General features: G+C 41.7%; 1 long non-coding RNA gene and 1 pseudogene across 1 annotated transcript; both read right to left on the minus strand.

Moving 5' to 3' along the window:
• Nucleotides 1-181: 181 nt before the first annotated feature.
• On the minus strand, nucleotides 182-17,521 carry LOC148065018 (serine/threonine-protein kinase/endoribonuclease IRE1-like; annotated as a pseudogene).
• Nucleotides 4,467-13,033, minus strand: LOC148065019 (uncharacterized). The gene is made up of 2 exons (XR_015713449.1): nucleotides 12,238-13,033; nucleotides 4,467-7,615 (listed from the first exon to the last, which is right to left on the minus strand). It is a non-coding gene; the product is annotated as an uncharacterized LOC148065019 (long non-coding RNA).
• Nucleotides 17,522-21,201: the final 3,680 nt, after the last annotated feature.

Consider the following 21,201-nt stretch of genomic DNA (forward strand, 5'->3'; position numbering starts at 1 on the left):
ACTGCCCCCTGCTGGGTGGCGAGTTCATTAAGCTTTCTCAGAGACGAGGCGGTGCCTCGGGGTAAACCCATAGCGAAGCCGTTGGAGGGCGGAGCACCAATGAAGCAGAACTTCGGAAATTAATAAAAAAAAAAAAAAACAATAATAACAACGATGGAATAAAAATAAAAGACAAGTCGTCAACTTCACTTGAACGAGCAGGAACTCCGGCGCCATCACTTGACTCAATTTCCTGCACGATAAAAAATATTGTAAACTATTTTTAAATTACTGACAAGAGAAGCAAATTAGCAGCTTTAAGCATAGTTCATTTAAAAGATCTGAACCCAGAAGGTGAATCAGAAAATGTAGAAAAGGCACATTGATGACATTAGATGATTGACACCAGTCGTCACAACTGATTGGATAAAAATCTGCATACCATATTTGGGCGTTGGAAAGACGCGCTTGACAATACAGCATGCACAATAACATCACAGACGACTGTCGGGCCCGCTGAGGGCCAACAGAAGGAGCCAAGTGTTTTCGTTTTTTTTTGGAGACAGACTCCATTGCCGTGTCAATATAAAATATAACTGCAGAACAAGAGGCAGCGCCCCCTGTTGGCTCCTGGGCGTCAGAAGAACGTGCGGATGGATCTTCGTGAAAGCCTTGGGAACAAGAGGAGGCACTTGACTGGAGGGTCGACAGCTGATTCTGCCGGTGAATCCCAGGCACTGCAGGCCTGGTCCTCACCAGCACACAGAACATCTACCCCGGCTCCATTTCTCCTCCATAAATAAGGCAGTAGCGACATTTATTTTGTGCTGGGTGAAAACATTTGTAGTTCACTCTGGTTCACTCGTCTGGGGGGACTCTTTTTGGCAGTGCAGGTGTGTCTGCTCCGGTTCTTCGCAGGGACCAGAGAGTTTCTCAGCGATCAACGCCGATTCTGGTGTCGACTCCTGCGACTGGGACGGAGGTGCTGGAGCACACGTGTGAACCCGCGGCCTCGGGTGCGTGTGGAGGGCATCGGGTTTTAAAAACTGCTCAGCAGTGGAGTAGTAAGGCAAGAAAGGCCTTTCCTGTGTGCAGGTCCGCATGGCCAGGTATGTGTGCATCAGCAGGTGAGGGAACCGTGAGGTGAAATACGAGACAAAGTCATCGGGGATGGAACCCAGAGTGTCCTGAACCTCTAGTGGCAGCTCCCGGTAATGATGTTTCTGAAGAAAAAAGAGAAAGGAGATTACAGATACAATTGTTGTACTTGTTTTATCATTTAATCAATCTTTATTAGTCAACCGTGAAGCAAATTTGAAAATAAAAATTAAAAATATCCACTACATTATAATAAGCTCGGGCTCTAAGGCCTGTGGATCAGAATCTACTGATGGTTCCTCTCACACGGTTCAGGACCAGAGGAGAGAAATCCTTCCAGACTGTTGCTCCTAAGCTTTGGAACGATCTTCCTCTCTCTCTTTGCGCTTGATGGATCTACTGACTCCTTTAAGAAACATCTTAAGACATTACTATTTGTTCAGGCTTTTCCTTGATTTTCTGGAACTCCTGTTGTGTTATCAGTTTTATCTTGATCTTTAAAGTATATACTTTATTGAATATTGTTTGGATTGTTTAAGCGCTTTGTGACCCTGGTCTGGAAAAGCGCTATATAAATAAAAATTACTTACTTACATGTTTTGAAGTTTAAATTTTGGGTTAAATATCTCCGACATTTTAGGGCAAATTAATGTATTTTTTCAGATCCTGTTTTAAATGTCCTTTAAGATTATTCCCAGGAACCCTTTAGTAATCACTGTGTGGTATTCATCTGCAACCGTAACAGAATGGGATGTTTTCCAGCACCAGTGGAGATGCCCTCTTACATTTTCTTTGACTTAAAGTTAAGACGAAAAATGTATTTCGTATCTGATCCTGAAGATTGAATGAAGTAAAGATAGTTGAAGGATCCGTGTCAGACGTTTACCTGTTTGCAGTGGCACCGTTATGTGTTCTCTCCAGTCGCCCTTCACCACCGCTCTGCCGCCGTACTCCAGCCGTCTGACGATCGGTCCGTCCAGCGGCTCCTTTTCTATTCGGTCACTCACGTCCTGAAATAGAACCAAATTAACTTGTTCAAAACACTCTTTAAGTTCATGAGGATTCATGAAGGGAGGCGAAGACACGACTGACTGGTATTAAAAAAAAAAAACACACCTGAAAGAACTGCAGCTCTTTCTCCAGGCTCCAGAAGAACGGGTGTTTGAGGACGCACTACGCTGACGGGCGCTGCTGAGGCTTCTCACTCAACATATTCTCGATGAGGTCTTGAGCCACGATGTCACCTGTTAGCAGGAGCTGGGTTCAGAGCCAAGCGAAGACACGAGAACTTTTCCAAGTCTGGTTTTCTCACTGTGCACGTCGGGCTGGAGGTGCTCGAGGCTGTAAGTGCCCAGTAAGATGTTCGCTTGTCTCTGTAGAGATTTCCCAAAAGGGTGGGATCCCTGGGACACCACGTAGTAGAACACACAACCGGCAGAGAAGATGTCCACGGAGCAGGTCTGGAAGAGGTCGCATTTGATGGTAAGAATAAACACAACAAACACAAAACATGGGTTTAGTATAGAAATGGGATCTGGAAAAAGTATCAAAAACTAAATTTATGGGGGCGTGGTTTGGCCAGCAATGGAGTAGGACGTGTTGGAGAAGGCTCCCGAAATCTTTCAGTAAAACTTTAAATTGAATTACATTAGCGCTGAAGAAAACGACTTAAACCAGCACTTTAAACCTGTTGGCTAACCAAAGATGTCGGGAAAGGGCACCAAGAACTCCAGGAGCGGTAACTCGACTCAACAACAGTTGAGGCCTGCTGATGCCGAAGCCTCGCGTGAGCGCCCGGCTAGCCCCGAGCATTCAACCCATTGTCAAACGATGGACTTTGAAAAGCTTAAACTGCAGCTTCTCGCCGCTCTCCGTAAGGAGATAGCGGATATATTGAAAGAAGAGTTGAAGGCCGCACTCGACGAGGCACTATCGCCCTTAAAGAAAGACATTCGAGCTGTTAAAGCTAAGGTGGCTAGCGACATATCAGCGGTTGATGCTAACGTCGCGGGCCTGAAGTCTACTGTGGGGGAAATGGAGGTTTCTCTCTCTGGCGGCTCCAACGACATCACTCAACTTAAAGCCACAGTGAAGCGTCTTGAGACGGTTGTGACGACACTGGAGAATAAGTGAGGACCTGGAGGCGAGATCACGGCGTAACAACGTGCGCATCCTGGGCGTTCCGGAGGGACCCGACAGCTGTTCTACATCCGTGGTGTCCAGCATGCTGAAGGAGGCGTTCGGTTTGGAGGCGATGCCGGAGCTCGACCGGTCCCACACTACGACCGAAACTGAATCCCGGGGATCGTCCACGTCCCATCGTCGTCAGGTTCCACTACCACAGAGACTGTGCTGACATCTTGCGCCGGGCCAGGGAGAGAGGACGCATCAGGTTTGGAGACAATAACTTGTTGATCTTTCCTGACTACACCGCGAAGGTAGCCTGAGCCAGGGCTGCATTCAACGAGGTACGTCAACAACTACGGGCTCTGGATGGAGTTCGGTATGGTCTGTTGTACCCTGCCCGCCTACGGGTCACACATAACGGGACTGAGAGGGAGTTCACATCAGCCGATGAAGCAGCAAAATACGTCAAAACATTGAGTGAGAAGTGATGGTGTCTGTGCTGCTGCATAACTCAGGTTTCTGTTCCTTGACAGCTTGAAAAGCTGTAAATGGTTTAATGTTATATATTAAGTTTTTATAAGATTTCTATTTTGAAACATTTCATTTTTACATTTCTTGTTATATTGTTCTTTGCACTTGCAAATATGGTTCTGAATCTTAATACGATTTACAAGTATCTTTCGGATAATAACAATTTGTATTTGAATTTTTTCTTCATCTGCGCTCTATTATGATGTGGCCAGATTTCGGGGGCCACTCATTTGAGTTAGTTGCGTTAACTTTTTTTTGTGGGTTGGTAAACTAACTCCGTGTAGTTTATTATGAACGACTTTTCTTACTTAGTGGGTTTTACACGGCCGTCACTCCAGTTTTGTTTTTGGAGGAGACTTTGCGTGTTGTTCGGGTTTGTGGGTTTTTTCTTTTAACTTTTATTGTTTTTCTTATTCACTTGTTTTTGTTGGTTTTCGGGGGAAAAGGGGAAGGGACTCTCCTCGGCTCATCATCACCGTCTCACTTATTAATGTACACAGCATTTGTTATGAGTAACACAAATCACTTCTCAGGGAGGCCGCTGAGGTTTCTTAGCTGGAATATTAAAGGAATGGGGGAGCCCATCAAACGATCCAAGGTTTTCACTCATTTGAAAAAAAATTATTGTGACATAGTGTTCTTGCAGGAGACTGTCAGAAAAACTGTTCACAATGTTTCACAGACAAATCAGTTCAATAGCAAAAGATTCAGACTCACACCAGTAAGAGATTGTTTCTTCACTCTAGAGGAGACAGCCAGAACCAACGCGGAAGTTAGCTCGCACCGACTGTCCGACGAAGTTCCAGCGTCCCTCCCTTTTTATTCAGTTTGTTCAAAGCAAAACACATTTTGGAGGGGTTACATCAAAAGCAGTCTCTTCTGCTCATCCCCCCTCCCAACTTAGTTTGTCCTTAGTAAGATTCATTGTGCAGGTTACATCACAGCATTGGCATCAGCAGTTCAAAACAGTCTTACAGATAACACTCAAGGTTAGGGAGCATCCCACAGTTATCTGCTCTTTCTCACCTGCCCCCTCCCAACTCATTCCCTGTTCCTTCACTTGCCCTTGCTGACCCCTGATGGGATATATCTTGTGAGGTGTTTCAAAACACATACACATTGTGATTAAGGCAATCAGTGGTTTCGAACACATATGCATTTGTGGTAAAGAAGTGAACACATTAATATTGTGATAATGTAGTAAGCAGTTTAAAACACATTAATATTGTAATAAAGCAATATTTCTTTCACATTTCCCTCCTGTTTATCAATATTAAACAGTGTTTTAAAAGACTTATTGCTGAAATGGGAAGAAAACTATCCCCAAAAACCCTTCCTGTGGGCAAAAAGAAGATAGAAACCCTTTCCCAGCAAGAAGCCAACATTTCATTACATATATATACAACATTTCCCGACATTTCCAATTTGTAAAACACTCGGCTCATAACCTCTGCCTTGGTAGACTTTTCAGTTACAGCGTCAAAATAAACTGGAATATCATCGATACATTTTAGACTTCGCATTCTGAGTCGTCTTCAACTGGCACCAACTCGTATTGTGCCATGGCTATAGTGACATGAGCGGCTACCTTGACGCTAACTGCGTCCATCATTTTAGCCATCATTATACACAAACAAGGAATACCACATGCTACTATTAAAATTAAAAATGAGATAATAGCCATAATTATACCGGCAATAGTTAGGATTACATTTTTCCAGCTACGAACGTGTCGTTTAACCATTGTAAGACTGGATTGGGGACCACACCTTCCATGCTATGAGTTTGGCATCAAAGTACACAGGTGTATTACTAACCATTGGTGAATCAGGAATGCTTCTTTTCGCTCTCGCGTCGGTTAAATTCATGTCTACAATTTGGTCATCATCATCCAACACATAATCATCATTCAACACATAAGTCTTTTTCTCTTGTACTCCTGTTACATAAGCACATTTACCCGTCCATTCTTCCACCAATCTGTTTCTCAAAACCCCACCTCCACACCACCACCACAACTGAGATCAAATGACGTGTTTCAAGGCATTCTTTGACAAGTTAACAGTTTGATCACAGAACGATGCATTCAACCTCCCATAATCCCTGCAGACGTCTTTACCACAGGATGTTCGGGAGTAACAAACAAATTTGCCCCCTGTCGGTGGATGGAACAAGAAGGGTTTGGACGTTGCTCCGATTATGGGGTACCTTTGAGCATATGGCATGCAGTAACTTTTCACTTTGAAACCCTGTGTCATGTTCATCACGCATGACGAGTTTCCAATCGGCTCAACCAGTGTTACTGCTGCCCTCGGTCTCATGCAAACTGCACAATCCTTTCTGATGGATCTGGCAATGTTTACAACACGCTCAAGGTAGAGATTGTTATCAATAGTGAGTCCTGTGTCAACTGCCAACAATTCTTTGATGGTTTCTCCGTTGGGAGCAGGTGTGTCTTGGTTTCTAAGATTGGTCTATAGCATACTTTTATTAGGACGAATGGATCTGCACCATTTGCATACCAGGCCCATAGTGTCAAAACGCTACAATCTGTTTTATCTTTGTTTGGGAGTTCTGTCATGGCTTTAAAAGTGAATATCAGATTCATTCCGCTGTGCGTCATGTACACTTTATCTTTCCAATTTTTTGCGCAATTATATCGTTTGGCTTTTGGCCAATAATCACCGCTTTCTGTTGTTACATAATTATCCCATCCCCACCATGCATCTCTCTTAGCCGAGGTTTCTTGGGACATGAGATAGAACCAATATTTTGACCATTCATTAAACCGTACAGCCTTGAGTTTTTTTATCGGTTGATTCAGTGTGAAAGTTAGCTAACGGAATTGTTAAAATCGTGTCATTAGCTAGTTGTGTAAGATTTATAAAGGTGCCTGTATATTGTTGTAGCCGACTAATATCTCCTATGTCTTTGTGTGTGACATAACCTGGTGGTCCCCTCCCTAAGTAAACACCTTCATTGCATTGGGCTAGACAAAGGCTTGACCCTCCGCAAAGACATCTGTCATCAAATTCCTTGTCTCGTTTGCTTCTAGTCAGGTTCTTAGTTTGATTGAAGTTTCGTTCTACTACCTTAGAATTAGGTGGACCCCACTCCAAGATGTACAATGCCCACAAAAAGACTAATACCGTTCCCATAATCATAGTACATACAATCATACATTGTCCAAGGTTTCTCACCCATCCGGAACGGAGAAGTCTCTGTGGTTGGTTCATCATTCTTCTCGAGAGTGTGCGTTTGCCGCGGAAGAACTCTAGTTCCGTTCGTTGGGGTTTCTTCTGAACCCTCGAGAGCGTGCGTTTACCGCGGATAAACTCTCGTCCGATGCGTTGGAGTGAAGGGCAAGGCTGCCGGGCTCAGCAAAGAGCCTTTCCTCACTCGTCCGTCTTTTTGACACGTGCAATTGAGGATGGGGCGCTGTGGTCTTTTTGACACGTGCAATTGAGGATGGGGCGCTGTGGTCTTTTTGACACGTGCAATTGAGGATGGGGCGCTGTGGTCTTTTTGACACGTGCAATTGAGGATGGGGCGCTGTGGTCTTTTTGACACGTGCAATTGAGGATGGGGCGCTGTGGTCTTTCGTCGGAGTGACAGGGCTGCCGGGCTCAGCAGAGGACCTTTATCACTCTGTCTTTTTGGCTTGTTGAAACGTGGTAGGGGCTCCGGAACCGTCAGGACCAGGAGGCAGTCGTCGAAGTTTGCACTGAGATTGATGAATCCAACCGGTCCGGCCGTCGACCTTTACCGCTGTTGGACTGACAGCCACCACCTCGTGAGGACCGTCCCACCGTTCACTGTCCCACTTAAGTCGTCGCAGCACTTTTAGAAACACCAAGTCTCCAATTTGCACCTGGAAAGTCTGTGGGTCAGAACAAACTGGCAGATCATTGTGCTTACGAACGTTTCTCTGTTCATACAGTCTTCTCATGTGTGCCAGAATTGACCCTCCTGTTATACTTTGACCTTTGGGTGCTAGATCAGGTAAATTATAAGGTCTACCGTGTATGATTTCAAATGGAGACAATGTTTTCCCTTCAGCGGGTACAATTCTCATACCAATTTCAACGAGACCAACACAGTCTGGCCACTGTCTTTTTGTTTCTCTCATTGTTTTCACAAGCCTCGATTTCACAGTACCATTGGTTCTTTCAACCAGTCCTGCGGACTGGGGGTGGTATACACATTGTCGTTTCAAATCAATGTTCATGAGTTCACCAACTTTGGTTACAGCTTTGTTAAGAAAATGTGAACCATTGTCGCTTCGAATGAGCGATGGAATACCAAATGTAGGAATAATTCGACCACACAGTGCTTTAACAACTGTCTTTGCATCAGCATGTGCTGTTGGAAAAATTTCTACCCATCTTGAAAACACATCAATGATTACCAAACAATATTGTTTACCTTGTGCTTTGTTTAGTTCAATGTAGTCCATGTTTATGGTGTGAAATGGTTCTGGTGGTTCTGAGAACTTTCCCCGTTTGGGTCTTAAATACCCTTGTGCATTGTTCTTTATGCAAATAAGGCAATTGTGACAAAAAAAAATTGAATATAGAGTGAACCCTTGAACGTGGCAATGCTGTTTTACTTGGGCTACCATCCCTCCTGTTGAGACATGGCTCAAACCATGACTCAATTTTGCTGCCCATTCAAACATAGATTTTGGTAACCACGGTTTCCCATCTGATAGTGTACTCAGACCTTTTGAGTTTGTTTCAGCACCTTGTTTTCCCCAATATGTCTTCTCTGTGTGAGGTGCGTTTTGTTGTCTGCTTATTAACACTTCATTTTCTTTTACAGGTGTTTCTTGTGAGGATGTGGTCTTCTGTGCAAGCATTGTTCCAACTTGTGGGCTTTTATGTGCTGCATCTTTTGCAGCCTGATCAGCCAGTCTGTTTCCAATAGTGACTGGATCATTTCCTGTTAAATGTGCTTCACATTTACATATTGCCAACTTCTTTGGTAGTTGGATGGCATGTAACAATTTTACGAGTAACTCTTTGTGAGCTACTTCTTTTCCTGTTGTCGTTTTAAATCCTCTTCTCGCCCACTGTTGACAAAACACGTGCACAGAACCGTATCCATATTGACTATCTGTCCAGATAGTTACATCATCACCTTCAAAAATTTCACATGCCTTTATAAGGGCTGCCAGCTCAGCTGCCTGAGCTGAACTAGTTGACTTTAATTTCCCTTGATAAAGTACTTTATCTGCGGTCGTCACCGCGTACCCCACTTTGTTTTTTCCTTTTTCATCTTTAATTGCTGAACCGTCAACAAACACTACGGTTCCTGTCGTTAAAGGTGTATCCGTCAAGTCTGGTCGTGGTTTAGTTAAAATTTGGACTTGGCTTCCACAGTCATGTGGAGTGCCATCTAGTGGTGTGGGCACTAATGACGCTGGATTGAGTGCTCCACACCTGACGATGTTAATGTGTCCCTGAGATAACAATACAGCAGTGCAATGTAGATGTCGAGCAGGTGATAAGAACTGCATTTTCGTTTCCAACAGTAAGACTGATACCGCGTGTGGTACTTTCAGAGTCAACGCGTGAAACGGGACGACCTCGGCGGACGCTTGCACAGCGAGCGCCGCAGAGAGCACGGCTTGTACACATTCTGGCGTTGCTCGTGCCACTGGATCCAACTGTTGTGAATAATATGCAACTGGGCTCATCTTGCTACCATGTTTCTGCATCAGGACTGATGTCATGAATCCTCCTTTTGCTGTTACTGTTTGCTCAAAGATGGGACAAGACAAATACTTCCATAGTCCAAAATATAGTCAAACAACATTAATTCACACAACAACTATAAAACCACCTAGATTGAAAAACTAGTAGCTAGAAATTCTTCGACCAATTTCAGTATCATTATTCCGACAAAGACAAATTAATTTCAAATTTATCAACTCAAACAACATATTCTTCTTTTACATGGAATTAACCTCAATAAAGTCTATAATACTTATTAAAAAAATGAAAAATTGACACATTAAATTAATGTTTAAATGCTCCATATTTATGTTTGTTTTACTAAGAAAACAACATCCTTTTAATAAAGATTCACGATGCATTTGCGTCGTAACTATATAAAATATATTTCCTTAAGTATGACATGCTTCAATTCGACAAATTTCTTCAACACAATCTTGTATGTGAGAGGTTAATTTCTTCTTCTGATTTATCAGTTTCACATGGCGGTGCATTCGGTTGTGACCTTGGTGCCGCCACCTGTTGTAGGCCTAGTCATTCTTCATCCTCAGACGAATCATCAGAGTAGTGTTTTCGTCTGGGTTTATCTCTGCGCTTGCTTTTCTCAGGACAATCTCTGGCAAGATGTCCCGTTCAATAAATAATTTTTAAATGTGATTTCCATAGAGCTGGATGATCTTCCGGAGTCCTACCATGTTTGTTAAAAACATCCATTAATCTGATTTTAAAGTCGTCTATGTTTTCGTCTTCATTCTGTCTGCAGGCTGCTATTTGATTAGGATCAGGTCTCTGTGCATAGATCCGTTCACATCTTTCCAAAATGTCATTCAGGGGTAACATGACTTGTGCATATGGTATGACGTTACCTTGATCATTCAGTCCCGTCCACCCCTCCATTACAATCCCGTATCTACTTCCTGTAGATAGTGCCATTAATTTAGCTATCTCGTGACCGTTCAACCTGTGACCAGTGACAAGGTCTCTGATTTCTTTGACAAACTGTTTTATGTCTGCAGCAGGTGTTGCAATAGATTTAACTATGTCTTTAATTTCTACGGGTGTCCATGGTCTAAAAACATAGAATGGTACATTTGCATCATTACTCGGCATTTGAATCATAGGGAATGCTCCTGTAGTCTGTTCGTTAATATCATGTAGCTTCAGCTCGGATTTTTCTCGTAGTGGATGCTGTGGATTCATTTGTTTTTCCCAATCACCGACCCCCCCCCCCCATACTTCTTGTCACCCGTTTCTCAAAAGTTCCAGATCCAACTGGTTTGTTTGAGTTATAATCACAATGACTTGAGCTCAGGTCAGGGCTGGCAGCATTCCAACTTGTAGAGGAGGCTGCTACTGAGTTGTGATCGCGTCTCCCTGAGATGGAGTCACGGCTGGCAAAACTCTCTTTTCAGGGGGGATTGCCGCTGATGAGTTTGATGTCATCATTGTTGGTGTGTACAATGGAGGTGTCTCGGGCAGGCACGGATATATCTTAGGTATTTCCCTCACTCCGGCCCCTCCCGCCTGGTGAACCCGCGGTGTTGGAGTTGGAATTGGCCCCCGCCCGTGCAAATCGGAGGGAGGGAATTCCAACTTTTCTGCTCTAGGGGAGCTTCCCCTTTGCACATTATCAGCGATCGGAGACACAGTTAAACTTGCTCCTGAATCATCAATTTGTTCAAATTCATTTTCATCTTAAACAGTTAGTTTAACCTTAGCTGTATCATTATTACTTCAGGTATGTAGTTATTGTAGCCTAAAACACTTTCCTGTATCAGTCACTTATGCTCACTTCATTCATGTCAGGTACTGACCACTGCATGATTCTAAAAGCAACTATGTTCATGATGGTTTTGTTATTGGATCAGTAATTTCACTTTAAATCTTTATTTAATTTTTTGTAGCACAATTTACTGATACTAAACACACTTTCATTTGTTTTTTATTTTTTATTTTCTGATTCTTTTCCCTTGCTCTGTCATACAGAGTCTTACATGCGTACCACTGCTTTCCATGTACTTCGTTCAACTTTCCCTTTTCTCTATCTTTCAAAGACAATTTACTCAACAACTTACTCAATTCTGTCTCATTATCAACATCTCCTGGAAAACTATACTGATTCTGCCACTTTTTCACAAACCTGCAACAACCTTTATTGTCTAATTCTGCCAACTTAACTTTACACATTTGTTCTTCTTTTTCTCTCTCCTTATTAATTGCTTCTACACCCGTAGAAGTCTTATTTGCCTTCTTCATGTCGTTCTGGTATGTGTCTTGCCGAGTTTTTTCGAAGGAAAATGCTAAATGCCTGGTGGCGACCGGGTGTCAAACTTCTACCTCAAACGAGGCGGGCACCCCTGGGTGTTTATACTCACAGTCGTTTCACCAGTTTTAGATTCTTTCTTTTACTCAAGACATCCAATTTCTATGATGGTTTTGTAAACTCTTGGTCAGTTTTACGTTCTCACCGTTAGGTTTCGACCGACAAGAATCCCAACAACCTCTCAGTGAGAAAATGGCCCTGGTGTTACAGTAACACCCCGTACTGCAAGTGCGGCCTTTAAACAGAAAAGATTAAACCTCTTTCTATTTACTTGTACCTTTTGTCACAATGACACTCCGTATTACAATAATACAGCCTTAGACCACACAGTGATCTCGTGGAGGGACGTCTACGTTGTCCCCTTTAGTCCCACGTTCCGTTCATTTGATACAACGATGCTTTATATCACAATGACACAACCTTTGGTCAGAAAATGTAACTGACCTCAATCTCTTCGCTGGTGGAGTTGATCTGGTCTTGGATGCCGTCGGCTTTCTCTCCGGTAGATGATGTCCGACTCCTGGCCTCGTGGAAAGGAGGTCTCCCAGGGGTTTGTAAGACCCACTGGCCGGTGCACCGTGTGGTTCAGGCATCGTCGATCATCCACCGAAGAAAGGGCGTTGGCATCCGGCTCGAAGGACCAAGTTAAATGTCAGAAAAACTGTTCACAATGTTTCACAGACAAATCAGTTCAATAGCAAAAGATTCAGACTCACACCAGTAAGAGATTGTTTCTTCACTCTAGAGGATACAGCCAGAACCAACGCGGAAGTTAGCTCGCACCGACTGTCCGACGAAGTTCCAGCGTCCCTCCCTTTTTATTCAGTTTGTTCAAAGCAAAACACATTTTGGAGGGGTTACATCAAAAGCAGTCTCTTCTGCTCATCCCCCCTCCCAACTTAGTTTGTCCTTAGTAAGATTCATTGTGCAGGTTACATCACAGCATTGGCATCAGCAGTTCAAAACAGTCTTACAGATAACACTCAAGGTTAGGGAGCATCCCACAGTTATCTGCTCTTTCTCACCTGCCCCCTCCCAACTCATTCCCTGTTCCTTCACTTGCCCTTGCTGACCCCTGATGGGAAATATCTTGTGAGGAGTTTCAAAACACATACACATTGTGATTAAGGCAATCAGTGGTTTCGAACACATATGCATTTGTGGTAAAGAAGTGAACACATTAATATTGTGATAATGTAGTAAGCAGTTTAAAACACATTAATATTGTAATAAAGCAATATTTCTTTCACAGAGACGCATCTGAGAATTAAAGATCACAATAGACTGCGGAACCCCTGGGTGAGTCAAATATTCCACTCAAATTTTAACTCAAAAGCTAGAGGGGTCGCCATTCTTGTCAACAAGAGAACACAGTTTACAGCCACAAAGGTAATAGCGGACATAAATGGCAGGTATGTTCTCGTTGCTGGTACCCTCATGCAAACCAAAGTTCTCTTGGTAAACATCTATGCTCCTAATATTGACGATGCCACATTTGCAGGGAAATTACTTAGTGGTCTTCCTTTCCTAGACTCTCACTCTGTAATCTTAGGTGGGGATTTTCATTGTGTCCAGGAAAATACACTAGATCGTTCTAGCTCTAAAAAACAGACACAGTCATGTATGTCAAAAATGTTTATGGATTTTGCTATTCGGAGTGGTCTGGTTGATCCTTGGAGACACAGGAATCCTTCCTCCAAGAAGTTCTCTTTCTTTTCCCCAGTCCACCATTCATATTCAAGAATAGATTACTTTTTAATAGATGAGACTTTGAACCCTCTCGTATCCAATTCGGATTACTTAAGTATTGTTATCTCTGATCACGCTCCAGTGATCTTTGATATAAATTCGTCCACTCAGAGGCACAATCGACCACCCTGGAGGTTTGATTCACTTCTACTGGCAGATCTGGACTTCTGTAAATTTATTTATAAATCAATAGATGACTTTTTGGACATAAATCGTAAAGACTGCTCCTCTCATAGTTTACTATGGGAGACATTAAAATGTTACCTCAGAGGCCAAATAATTTCTTATTCGTCCCATACAAAAAAAAATGTAATGCTAGACTCTCACAAATTGTTGTTGACATAAGTAATCTGGATGAAAAATATTCTGAAAATCCAACTCCAGAGTTGTTCAAACGGAGGCTCGACTTGCAGGCAGAGTTCGATAACTCATTGACAGACGACCCCATCGACATTAATAATATTTTTAAAACCTTCTATTAGGATTTATATAGTTCAAACTTTCCGGAGGATGATCATGTAATGAGAGACTTCCTGGACAAATTGTGCTTCCCATAAATTGAAGAAACTCAACGGGAAAAACTAGATGCAGCCTTGACCCTAGAAGAAATCATACAATCAATTAGAAATATGCAATCAAACAAAGCCCCTAGACCTGATGGTTTCCCTATTGAGTTTTTTAAAACATTTCAATTGAAATTAGCCCCACTATTACTATCTGTGTTCAATGAATCACTTGAGCTTGGCACGTTGCCTCCAACGTTTACCCAGGCACAAATTGTAATACTACCCAAGAAAGACAGAGACCCGAGCTTGTGCGGCTCTTACAGACCGCTCTCTCTACTAAATTCTGATGTCAAAGTATTAGCAAAGATCCTCGCTACTAGATTAGAGAAAGTCATGCCTACCATAATATCCGAAGAGCAAAATGGTTTCATAAAGGGTATTCTTCAATACCCGCACTTTATTTAATATCATTTACTCTGATCAGACTGAGGCTCAACCAGAGATTGCAATATCGTTGGATGCCGAGAAGGCCTTGGATAGAGTAGAGTGGACATACCTTTTTTCCGTTTTAGAAAAATTCAAATTTGGGGACGTATTCATTTCCTGGATACGTCTTTTGTATTCTTCGCCTCTTGCCAGTGTAATCACAAATTATATCAAGTCTAATAATTTTGGTCTAGAACGTGGAACTCGCCAAGGTTGCCCACTCTCTCCGTCACTTTTCGCTCTATCCATCGAGCTGCTATCTATTGCACTGAGGTCTGAAAGAGGGTTTCAAGGTATCATACGCAATGGAAAATAACACAAACTCTCTCTTTATGCTGATGACTTGCTTCTCTATGTTGAAAACCCTGCTGCTGGTGTGCCTGTGATTTTGAACATTCTGGACAAATTTGGTAAATTTTCCGGTTACAAATTAAATCTCTATAAAAGTGTTTGTTTCCCTATTAATGGCTCAGCACAACAAATGCAATCGTCCAATTTCCCGTTTAAATTTAATCTGATTGGCTTCAAGTACTAAACTAGTTTCAGCAAATCTTACCCCTTTAATCTCAGAGATGAAATCTGACATCCGTAGGTGGTCCAGTCTTCCCCTTTCATTAATTGGTAGAATCAATGTGGTCAAAAATGAAATTCTTGTATTTTTTTCAAACTCTGCCATGCTTTCTGCCCAAGTACTTCTTTAACACTATTGATAAGATAATAACTTCTTTTTTATGGTCTGAAAAAACGCAGAGGATCAAAAAGGCAATTCTTCAAAATTGCAAATTTGATGGCGGTCTATCTCTACCAAATTTTCAAGCTTACTACTGGGCCTCTCACATTCAAAAAATTGGCTTCTATGTGGCATCGTCAAAATTTTCTTGGTGTGATATGAAGCTGGCGTCTTGTCGGAGAACCTCTATGACAGCTCTGTTGTATTCTTCACTTCCCTTAAAACTTTCAGAATTTACAAATAATCCAGTTGTTCACAACCAGTTAAAATGTGGCTTCAATTCAGGCGTCACTTTAAGTTTAGAGATGTTTCTCCTCTTACATCCGTGAGCCTTAACCATGCGTTTCCTCCTTCTATGTTGGACTCTTCATTCGCTGCTTGGCAGGATAGAGGTATTAAACATATAAAAGATTTGTACATAAATGACATTTTTGCCGATTTTAATGAGCTTTCTACATTATATGAGCTACCGGCTTCACACTTCTTCAGATATTTGCAGATCCGAAGTTTTGTTTCCAAAACTTTTTCAAACTTTCCCTCACTGCCTCCCAATCAACCCTGGGAAGAGTTTCTTACAATTAATCACCAGCAGAGGGGGTCAATCTCTAAATGATATGCCTCTATCCTGTCAATCAGCACAGAAGATACAAGAACAAGGGAGCGATGGGAGGAGGAGCTGGGGATGCGCATCACTGAGGATTACTGGGGGAGGGCATTGCGTATGGTTGGGTCCTCTATCTCGTGTGCTCCACTTGTACTGATCCAATTCAAACTTCTGTTCAGAGTTCATTACTCAAAAGTCCAAACTGTCGAGGATCTACGACACCATTACTGATGTATGTGACAGATGTCAGAGCTCTCCATGCAACCTCTCACACATGTTTTTCTCATGCTCAAAAATTCCGGTCCAGATATTTTTCAATCATGAGCACAGTGCTTGGCGTGCAGTTGAAACTTTGTCCATATATTGCTCTCTTTGGTACACCTAACATCACCAGTGGACTGAGCACCGCACAGAGAGAAATGGTTGCATTTACTTCACTGCTTGCCAGACGCTGCATCCTCCAGAGCTGGAAATCATCTGATGCTCCACCAATACCAAAATGGCTCAGAGAAACAATGTACTATCTTAAATTGGAAAAAATGAAATACACATTAAGAGGCACTACAGAGTCATTCTATGTCAAATGGAAACCTTTCATTGAATATTTTACTGAACTTCAGGCACTGCCTGACTGAGAAGAAACTATATTTTTACGTGTCATTCCATCAGTACTGTGAGATGAGCAGGGGAGGGGTGGGGAGGGAGGGGAGCACACGGGTATTCATATCAAATTCATATTGAATTCAAATGCTCAAACTTTTTTTTGATGTATACACTGCATTTCAAAAGAAAAAAAAACCTTTGGTTTGTTATTTGTGTGTTTTTTATTTATTTGTAGTTAATGTATTACTTTACTTTATTTATTTTTTTATTTCTATTTCTATTTTATTTTCTGATTGGGGGGAAAAGAAACTAAAATCAGTTTTTTCTGAATTTCCCTTGTCTGTTAAAAAAACTAAAAAGTATATTATATGTCTGAAAATGTATACATTGTTGAATATGTCTCAATAAACATATTTGAAAAAAAACAAAAAAACAACTAAATTTATAAGATCAATTCTAACAAAAATAAAATACATAGATCTAAACATCACTAGATGACTCATACATTACAGGTGTGAGGAGATCTTGTGAGGGGAACAACTTGCATTGTAAACGCCGCTAAAAAATCAATGATATAAACATCAATGCCTGTGAAGCTCATCTGTAGACGTCTCCTCAAATAATCTCCGATAAGCACTTTCTTCTGCAGGTAAAAGCGTGAACTCTGGGTTCTGAATCTTGGAACGGATGAAAAAGCACCACTAACCGTGTTATCCTTGCAGTCCTCGCTGAGAACCTCGGGAGCGATCCAGCCCTCCGTCCCAGGAACCCCAGACCTTCCGAGATCATGGCCCGAACACGTCCATGTGCGTTAGGCATGGACACCAGGATGTTGTGAGGTTTCAGGTCTCTGTGGACTGGAGTGGACAGGATGAGGACCAGCGGGCAGGAGCACAGATAAAGTGGTGGTGGTGGTTCCTACCGATGTTGAGAGAGTGTAGATGCGGCCTGAGACTGCAGTGATACTGAAACAAGTGTCCGGTTTGACTGAAGATAATCGTCTACCTGGCTGGTCCCAAAAAGAGGAAGTTCAGCCTTCTGCCCCTCCATGCACGCTCAGTGCCTCACAGCAATGAAAACATCACGTTCTACGTGGGCTTCACATTCAGGGGCCTGGTAGCCTGCAACATCACTAAGAAGTAGCTCATCAATAGCCTTACATTTTGTTCCTGGGAATCCAGCCTTAACCACGATGAAATATGTAGAATTGTGACAGAATCTTATGCACTTATATCATACACTTGTGTCCTTTTGCCTCTTTGCAAGGAAAACAGTTTACGAGCCAACAGCAAATTCTAGCTGCTTCCAGAGGATCCCTGTAATAATTGCATCTAATGTCACAAATACCCACTGCTACTGAACTAGTGGACAAGGACTGGTTCAGTATTTTGTACTATACTCATATACCACTGCAAATTCAGTATTTTACTGTCTTGTTCTAATTTGTCAAACTTTTGTGGATGTTCATGAAAAATAAATTGTTTTGGTGAGGAAAATAAAAAAATGTATTGTTACATTTTTCATATACTCCTATACCGGTGAATATCACCAAACAAAGATCAAGTTTTTCTACGGGGGACCTATTTCACTGCTGCACACCAACAACACAGCGTCTGCGGCGAGAGATCTCAAAGCGAAGCACACGTTGTTGCCTCAGATTAACTAATACCACAAGAGCAGCCACGTGTGTAGTGTGGAAGTTTGGTTCAGAATGCCAGACATGATCAAAACAACTATCTCTTACCAATGCTATCGAGCAAAAGTGTTAGCCGGCATCGACAACACTAGCAATTTGCTTCACAACCTTAGCCGAAAACACGTTTTAGATAAAGTACCCTCCACATCCACAGCTCAATCTGCACCCTCTCAAATGGGAATCACATTCAACCTCGTCAAAGATAAGGTTCCTGTAATAATGATGGTTAACTGCACTGATTATGCAACTATGTCCAAACATTTTTTTCCATTTTGACTGCAACCATTATCATTCTCATCTTTAACATAATAACTGCCACCATACTGAAGAGGTTATGCTTTAACGTGTGTCTGGACATGAAAACAAAACATGATACAACCCTTATGACAGTAGTATGGGCTATTTAAGCCAGTGGTTCTTAACCTTGTTGAAGGTACCGAACCCCACCAGTTTCATATGTGCATTCACCGAACCCCTCTTTAATGAAAAATAAAATGTGATTACTTGTATTCCCCGTCTCCATGCAGCTTCAAGAAGTGTTCCTTCAGTTTTGCCTGTGCAACACTAGAGTTGCTCAACTTGGCTTTGAAAATCCTGCAGATAGGACGCTCACTCCCATCACGTTCCGTGTTACATGTGAATCCATGTTGTACATATTTGTCGGTCCACTTTCTTCTTTTTCCCAAAATAGTTAGTACCGATTAAAATATTAACAAAGGAATAACGTGTAGTACTACCACGACAGTCGCACTAAATTCCCCTCAGCACTGATTGGCCAAGCAGTGTAGCATTATCGTCTGTAGCCAATGATGGCCAAGCAGGGTCTGTCATCACGAATTTACACGATAATTCGGGTGTGTCCGAACCCCTGAGAACAACTCGCCGAACCCCTAGGGTTCGATCGAACCCAGGTTAAGAACCACTGATTTAAGCCAACCGACTGCAGTAATTATTTTCTTATTAAAAGAAAATGCGGGTAAGAAAACTCTTGCATGAGAAAAAAAAACCCTGTTATATACCGTGAAACAGTGATAGAATATTTTTTTTTAAAACGTGATATGAACATTTCGTCATAAACGCTCATCATCTCTCATCATGCAACGTTCTCCGTCATTTTGCCAAAAAGTATTACTTTGATGAATCTTCACTGCACGCCTTGTCCTCATCAGCCCACGAAACATCAACTCAGCATTGCATTGGAAAAGTTGTTGGTACAGATTTAAGAAAACAATAGCCACGATATTTTTAAGTTGGGCGTGACACCTTGTCACACCTGCTCAGGAGTGGCACTGTGTTCTCAACTGTCACGTTATCAACCTGTCCAGCAGCTTCTCTTCTATTCTGTCACTCACAACCTGCATGGAACCAAATAAACTGTAAACAAACTAAGCAGAAAAAAGGGCAAAGCAGGTAATTTAATGTTAAAGGCAGTGACACTAGCTTAGAGAAACTAAGTTATCTCTATACTTTTCTTTAGATACAGGTTGGTAACCTGGTTAAGCCCTCATAGAACCACTGCTTCTTTGCAATGTTACTTTGTGATGCTCAAATGTATTTAGAAATCCTCTTGGTGTCCATAGTTTCATGTACACTACCACAAATGTTGCTTTGAATTAACTATTCAAGAATGGCTCGCCCCCTAGTGGTAGTGATGGTAGGGAAACTTGGCTCTTCGTCATCATTTATATTTAATGATAATTGTATAGAGATTTCTGAATGGTTACAATCTAGCTTTTTACTGATGAGAAATGACAACTGAATATAAACAAGATAAAACGATTAAAACACAAAAACAAGATAAAAGTACTTTTCCTTTGGCTTGACAATGAACGACAAAACCAAATGGTTCAGTTGGTTTTCGGTTGTTGACCAGTAACTGAACTTGTTATCAAGGAACTGAGTGGTCTTTTAACTAGGAGGTGAAAATAACAAGCCACCGTTAAAAAAAAAATTCACAATTAAAGTGGTGCAAAGATAAATTAGAGCTTATACAATAACAACATAACCACGATCGATATTAGCAAGTTTTTCTACCAGAACAATTCAAGTAGGTTTAGTAGTCGTTTCTTCACTTATACCCATAGATCAGTGGAGAAACTACGTTAAACATCTGCATTTAAAATGACATTTGAACTCACAGTGAGGTGCAAACAGAACGGCATCTTCTCTCTCACTTCCAGGCCAAGAGAACAGATGTCTCTGGGGAGATATGATGGTCTGCCACGGGTAAGTGTGGCCGCCTGACCCCAGTGGATCTGAATGGGGTCATTCAACCCAAGGGTAAAAGCATCATCGCTGTCCAGGTCGACAGTAAATGTGTAAAATAATTGCAGGAATGTATTTAGAAGACAGTCTTTCAAGCGGAAATGAACGAATTTACTGGATACCAGCATAGGTCACACGCTTGATTGTGAAAACTAAATGGCTGCTGGATCGCAGTATTCCCAGTTCAACTATGTTTGGTATGTTTTTGTGTGACCACTTTACACCAATACTGATGACGTAGAACATCCTAGTTCACGAAGAATTTAGAAATTATCATATTGACCAAGTACACGCGCAACAACTCTTTTTCCACGTTTCTACTCGACAAAACTTCTCCGAAAACATCGAAGGTGAGTAACATGTTTATTAGAACCACTATTATATTAAAGTTATACATTCATTTGTGAGTCCAAATATCTTTTAAATGAAAAGACCAGCCATGTTGACTATCATTTTACGTCACGTTCAACGCCAACGTCATGAATTGAATCATTACAAATACACTGTTACTGTGCACCATCTTTCCATTGATGTATATTTAAACAACATGTGGCATTTTTGTTCAATCTGGGCTGTTAATTTGTCTTTTCTATGCATGTTTTTAGAGTCAGATTTTCTAATTTAACTTTAATAAATTATTTAAATGATTAATTCATTGATAAAAATGACCTTCATTGCATAAAGACACTGTTTTGTTTAGAGGTCACACCTAAAATATTGAACAATTTTCTTAGTATTAAGAAGGTTGACCAGAATTTTGTGCATTTTA

This window comes from Callionymus lyra, chromosome 15 (genome assembly GCF_982586985.1).
Source record: "Callionymus lyra chromosome 15, fCalLyr1.hap1.1, whole genome shotgun sequence".
Classification (NCBI taxonomy): Eukaryota; Metazoa; Chordata; class Actinopteri; order Syngnathiformes; family Callionymidae; genus Callionymus; species Callionymus lyra.